General features: G+C 42.9%; 1 pseudogene; it reads right to left on the bottom strand.

The window, feature by feature from the left end:
- Positions 1–4,054: 4,054 nt before the first annotated feature.
- Positions 4,055–5,101, bottom strand: LOC121947688 (uncharacterized; annotated as a pseudogene).
- Positions 5,102–6,722: the final 1,621 nt, after the last annotated feature.

The raw sequence follows: 6,722 nt of genomic DNA, 5'->3' as shown, positions 1-6,722 counted from the left end.
TTCATTTAGTTTTTTTCTAACACTTATTGCTCTCTCTTGGCCGTAGCCTGTCAAGTCAAGTCAAGTCAGTTTTATTTATATTGCCCATTATCACAAAACATGGTTTGCCTCAGAGGGCTTTACAGTGTACGACATCCCTCTGCCCTTAGACCCTCACATCACCCAAGGAAAAACTCCCCAAAAAGAACCCCTTTAACGGGGAAAAAAAAGAGGAAGAAACCTCAGGAAGAGCGGTAGAGGATAGTGAGGGATCCCTCTTCCAGGACGGACAGACGAGCAATAGATGTCGTAAATAGCAAATGAAATACAATCATGGCAAAAAAGGAAAGAGAAAGAGAGAGGGGGAGGGAGGGTGTGTGGGGGGGGGGCACAGCAGTAATAGAAACAGATGCATGTCATATTACAATAATGGTAGGTGTGAAATTAGTAATTGCTCTCTATGATGATGTTGAGAGAGATGATAACAGTCTCATGCATATGTTGAAAGGGAGATGTCCAAAGGCAAGATCACAGCATCGGCGCAACCAGGACCAGACCACAATCAGGGCGAGCGGGGGGCACAGAATCAGTACAGCCACAGCACGAGCACAACCAAAGGCAGGGTCGCAGCATCAGCACACCTATCACCACGGTCAGGCACAGTCAAGGTTACGGCCAGGATCCAGGGAAACTAGGAAACAAGGGAGCAGGAACGCTCCCGAGAGGCAACAGGATTAGCGTAGTGCAGTTCAACAGACCCAGGCTCTGTAATCGCGAGCCCCAGGTAGTGAGAGTACCACATGGCTATCACAGAGCTAAGCTAAGCTTGCACATGGCAATGCAGTTAACAGACATGCATGATTTCTGATGGCGGCATAGAGAGAAGGAAAGGAGCTCAGCGTATCAGGGGAAGTCCCCCAGCAGGTTCAACCTATGTCAGCCTAACTATCGGCTGGTCCAGGCAACCTGAGCCAGCCCTAATTATAAGCTTTATCAAAGAGGAAGGTCTTAAATCTACCCTTAAAAGTTGAAACTGTGTCTGCCTCCCTGACCGAAAATGGAAGATGGTTCCATAGGAGAGGAGCATGGTAGCTGGAGGCTCTGGTTCCTAACCTACTTTTGGAAATTTTGGGAACCACAAGTAACCCTGCGTTTTCAGAGCACAGTGATCTTGAGGGTTGGTAAGGAACTACGAGCTGTGACAGATAAGATGGAGCCTGACTATTTAGAGCTTTGTAAGTAAGGAGGAGGATTTTAAATTCAATCCTGGATTTCACAGGGAGCCAGTGCAGAGAAGCTAAAACAGGAGAAATATGGTCCCTTTTCTTGCTTCCCGTTAAAACACGAGCAGCAGCGTTCTGCACCAGTTGGAGAGACCTAAGAGATTTGTTGGGGCAACCAAATAATAGGGAGTTACAGTAATCCAGCCTAGAGGTGACAAATGCATGTACTAATTTTTCAGCATCTGTTTGGGATAGGATATATCTAATTTTTACGATGTTACGCAAGTGAAAGAAAGCCGTCCTTGAAGTTTGTTTTATATGGGAGGCAAAGGATAAATCCTGGTCAAATAAAACTCCGAGGTTCCTTACAGTTGTGCTAGAGGCCAAGGTAATGCCATCTAGAGAAATTACATTGTTGGAAAAGGAGCTTCTGAGGTGTTTTGGGCCAAGAACAATAACTTCAGTTTTGTCTGAATTCAACATCAGGAAATTACGGCTCATCCAGGCTTTTACATCCTTAAGACATGTTTGAAGTCTAGATAGCTGATCAGTTTCATCTGGTTTCATAGATAGATATAATTGCGTATCGTCAGCATAACAATGGAAATTTATGGAGTGTTGGAGTGTTTTCTAATTATGTTGCCTTGAGGAAGCATATATAAAGTAAAAAGGACGGAACCTTGTGGCACTCCAAAGCAGACCTTAGTATGTGCGGAGGATTGATCACTGATGTGAACAAATTGGGAACGATCTGATAAGTATGACTTAAACCAGGCTAGTGACATTCCTTTAAGGCCAATTGAGGTTTCAAGTCTGTGCAGTAAGATTTGATGGTCAATGGTGTCAAATGCAGCACTGAGATCTAATAGGATTAAAACAGAGACCAGACCTGTGTCAGAAGCGATAAATAAGTCGTTATTAATTTTTACTAGTGCCGTCTCTGTGCTATGATGAACTCTAAAGCCTGACTGAAAGTCCTCGAATAAACTGTTGTCTTGGAGAAAGTCACAGAGCTGATGAGCAACCACTCTCTCAAGGATTTTAGAAATAAATGGGAGATTAGATATTGGTCTATAATTAGCTAAAATCTCAGGATCGAGAGTGGGCTTCTTTAGAAGAGGTTTAATGACAGCTACTTTAAAAGACTGGGGTACATAACCTGTCAATAAAGACGTGTTGATTATATCTAATAAAAAGTTGTCTAATAAAGGTAAAACTTCCTTAAGGAGCTTAGTTGGGATGGGGTCTAGCAGGCATGTTGATGGCTTAGATGCAGAAACCAAAGTATAGAGTTGATGAAGGTCAATGGGGGAGAAATGGTCTAGATAAATTTCGGGCCTTGCTGCCATATTCAGGCTATCTGAGTTCGGGGTCAGGTCAGTTGAGGGTAAGAGGAGATGGATTTTATTTCGAATAGTTATGATTTTATTATTAAAGAAATTCATAAAGTCGTCACTGCTTAGGGCCGAAGGAATACAAGGCTCTATAGAGCTGAGACTCTGAGTCAACCTGGCTACAGTGTTGAAAAGAAACCTGGGATTGTTTTTGTTTTCCTCAATTAGCGATGAATAATAGTTTGCCCTTGCATGGCGGAGGGCCTTCTTATAGACTTTAAGACTGTCCAGCCAGACTAAACAGGACTCTTCCAGTTTGGTCGAACGCCAATGTCTTTCAAATTTTCGCGATGTTTGTTTCAATTTGCGAATCTGGAGATTAAACCATGGGGCTAATTTTCTTTGTTTCATTATTTTCTTCTTGAAGGGTGCAACAGTGTCGAGAGCTGATCGCAGTGAGCCAGTAGCATTATCGATGAGACAGTCAATTTGGGAATGACTTAAGTTAGTAGTAGTGTGCTCAGGAGTTGTAAGACATGGTAATGATGTCAAAGCAGAGGGAATTAGTTTCTTAAATTTAGCCACTGCTGAATCAGATAGACATCTAGAAGAGTAACTCTTACTGAGAGGCTTGTAGTCAAGTAATAAAAAATTAAAAGTTATCAAATAATGGTCTGACAGAGCAGGAATCTCAGGAAGGACTAATACATCTGTAATATCAATGCCGTATACAAGGACTAGATCGAGGGTGTGATTGTAGCGGTGGGTGGGTTTATGTACACACTGACTGAAGCCTATTGAATCCAAAAGTGTGGAGAAAGCAGAACTAAGGCTATCACTATTAACATCCATGTGAATGTTAAAATCCCCTACGATAATAATTTTGTCTGATTTGAGCACTAAACTTGATATAAGCTCAGAGAACTCAGATAGAAATTCAGAGTCTGGGCCGGGGGTGCGGTACACTATGACAAATAGAATTGGCTGTAGAGTTTTCCAGGATGAATGAGGAAGACTGAGAAAAAGGCTTTCAAATGAATTATAGTTTAACTTGGCCTTAGTGTGAATTGCTAAGCTTGAATCAAAAATAGCAGCGACTCCCCCTCCTCGGCCAGTGTCCCGCACAACGTGACTATTTATATGACCAGGAGGAGTGGATTCATTCAGGCTAACGTACTCTTCAGGACAAAGCCAGGTCTCAGTGAGGCATAATAAATCAATATGGTTATCCAATATTAAATCAGTGACTAAATGAGCCTTGGTTGATAAGGATCTAACGTTCAAGAGTCCGCATTTAATTCTCCTGTTATGATGCTGTATGACAGGAGATGAGTTAATTTTTATGAGATTTTCATGTACAACTCCCCTTTTGTTTATTTTAGTATTAAACAAATGAAGTGGTCAGAGGACAGACACTGTTTTTATAACATTTACATTATGGGTGTGTGACTGTGCTAGAGGAAGCTCAGAGAAGCGTGTAAGACTGCGACTCTGAAACCTGGTCCCAACTCTGGTTTGTCATGGCTTTGGGCCTCTAATAAAATTGGCCAGATTCTTAGAGAGGAGAGCGGCTCCATCCAAAGTGGGATGGATGCCGTCCCTCCGGATAAGACCAGGTTTACCCCAAAAGGAGCGCCAATTATTAACGAAGCCCACATCATTTGCTGGATACCACCACGACAACCAACGGTTGAGTGCTGACATCTTGACTAAACATGTCATCACTGGTCACATTGGGGAGGGGTCCAGAGAAGATTACGGTGTCCGACATCGTCTTGGCGTACTCACACACCGACTCTATGTTAATTTTAGTGACCTCCGATTGACGTAACCGGGTGTCATTGCCGCCAACGTGAATAACAATCTTACTGTATTTACGTTTAGCCTTAGCCAGCAGCTTCAAATTTGACTCGACGTCGCCCGCTCTGGCCCCAGGGATACATTTGACTATGGCCGCTGGTGTCACTAACTTCACGTTTCGCAAAATAAAGCTACCAATGACCAGGGTTGTGTCCTCGGTCGGTGTGTGGTTGAGAGGGGCATACTTATTTGAAACGCGAAGGGGGGGTGGGTGGTGTACCGCAGGCTTCGGCTTACTATGCTTCGCTCGGACAGTCACCCAGCCCCCCGGCTGCACGGGGGTTGCCGGGGGACGGCTAGCAGAGGCTACGCTATGTCGGTCCGCACCGGCTACAGGGAGCTCGCTAACTATCGCAGCTACAGAGGGATTATCCACGGTGCGGAGCCGCGCTTCCAGATCGCTAAGCCTCGCCTCCAGCGCAGCAAATAAACTACACTTGTTACAGGTACCACTAACACTGAAGGAGGCAGAGGAGTAACTAAACATCTGACACACTGAGCAGGAGAGAGCAGAAGAGGGAGAGGAGCAGGGAGAAGCCATTGCTAACCAGAGCTAATGCTAACGAAGCTAACCGGCTAACAGTGAGAGAGCGGTTGTGAATACACAGGAAAAACCGCTGAGAGGAGGAGACAGCTGTGAGTGATTAAGTAAAACTTATGTGAGTTTTCAGTCACAGATAGATAAGAGCAGCCGAAGTAAGGAACAAGTTAGAAGATTAGCTGAGGATTGCTCGTAGGAGCAGCTCAGAGACGCTACCAGAGACACAGACAAGATACACCGGAAGTGATGTAACATGCTTACCCGCAGTACGTCAGCACGTCAGCACGTCCAACAGTCCAACAGCCTGTCTGTTCTCATCAGCATCAGTGAAGGGAAGGAAAGGAAAAACAAGCAAAAAAAACAAGGGAACTCAGACCGCGAGTGGCGCTGTGTGTGTGACTGATGTGCCCTCTGCTGGTGAAAATAAGGAACTACAACACAATACAAACATAAGATCAACTGGTATAGTTTAACATGGTTAAACTGGAAAAATTGGGGATTACTCTGTGTGTGCAACTAAAGGGCGTTACATTTCCGACCATGCCCTAGTTACTAGAATGGAAATACATTTTAAAGGATCTGATATGAATTGTGCCCCTGACACCGTTTACTTTTGAATGAGGACTTTGTGGAGTTTATTTCAAAACATTTCAAAGATGTTTTTTTTTTTTTAGTGTTTGCATCAGTCTTGTGGGAAACAGTGGTGTAATAATTCCTTACAGTAATTATGAGTGGAAGATTATGAGGGAAAAACTTGTTGAATTAACAAAACACATTGCACAGTTGGACACAATTTATGTCACGGCACCCTCTCCAGATCTATACAAGGACGCCTCTTGTTGCAAGCCAAGCGTAAGGCTTTAGCTACGGATCACACTACAAAAATGTTCATGAAATCCAGGTATACTTACTACAAGAATGGGGACAAGACCAGCAGATTACTGGCCCATCAACTGCGACAAACTTTATCATCGTACCAAATTCCCCAAATTCAAACCTCTTTAGGCTTAACAACTGATCCTATGAAAATTAATAATGAGTTTAAGGATTTGTACATGTCATGGTATACTTCTGAAAACTCAGCTGATTCTTCACAGTTGGATAGTATTTTTAATGCACTTGATATTGCAACTGTTCACTCTGACATTGCTGATGATTTGGACAAAGACATTAGTGTTAAAGAACTTACTGCAGCAGCTAAATCCATGCAGTCTGGTTATTCTATTGAGTTCCACAGCAACTTTTTAAATAAAGTAGCCCCTACTTTAACTGATATGTTTAATAAATCATTTGTGACTGTCAAATTGCCCTAGACCTTCACTCAGACCTCAAGCTCTCTAATTTTGAAAAAGAGGAAGGACCCTCTATCCTGTGCCTCATTTTGTCCTATCAGTCTGCTGAATGTCAACTTTGAAATACTATCCAAACTTCTGGATTCTGGATCAAACTTCTGAGTCCACTCTTCAGTTTATCATCACCCACGATCCAACAGGTTTCTTTCAAAATAAACTTTCCTATTTTAATTTAAGACGTTTTTTAACAAAATGTTTAATCCTTCTACCTCCACAGCTCCAGAGACATTAATGTCAATGGACGCTGAAAAAGCTTTTGACTGTGTTGAGTGGGGCCATCTCTTCTATTCTTCAGATAAATTTGACTGTGGCAAAAAGTTTATCACCTGGGTTAAATGACTTTACTCCTTTCATCAAACCTCAGTTAGAACAAACAACATAATGTTCTCCTCTCTATAGGTCCACTAGACAAGGTTGCCCTTTGAGCCTGCTG

The sequence above is a fragment of the Plectropomus leopardus genome, chromosome 8, assembly GCF_026936395.1.
Source record: "Plectropomus leopardus strain MGB_pleo_1.0 chromosome 8, ASM2693639v1, whole genome shotgun sequence".
In the NCBI taxonomy this organism is placed as follows: domain Eukaryota; kingdom Metazoa; phylum Chordata; class Actinopteri; order Perciformes; family Serranidae; genus Plectropomus; species Plectropomus leopardus.
This window is presented reverse-complemented; position numbering and strand designations above follow the sequence as displayed.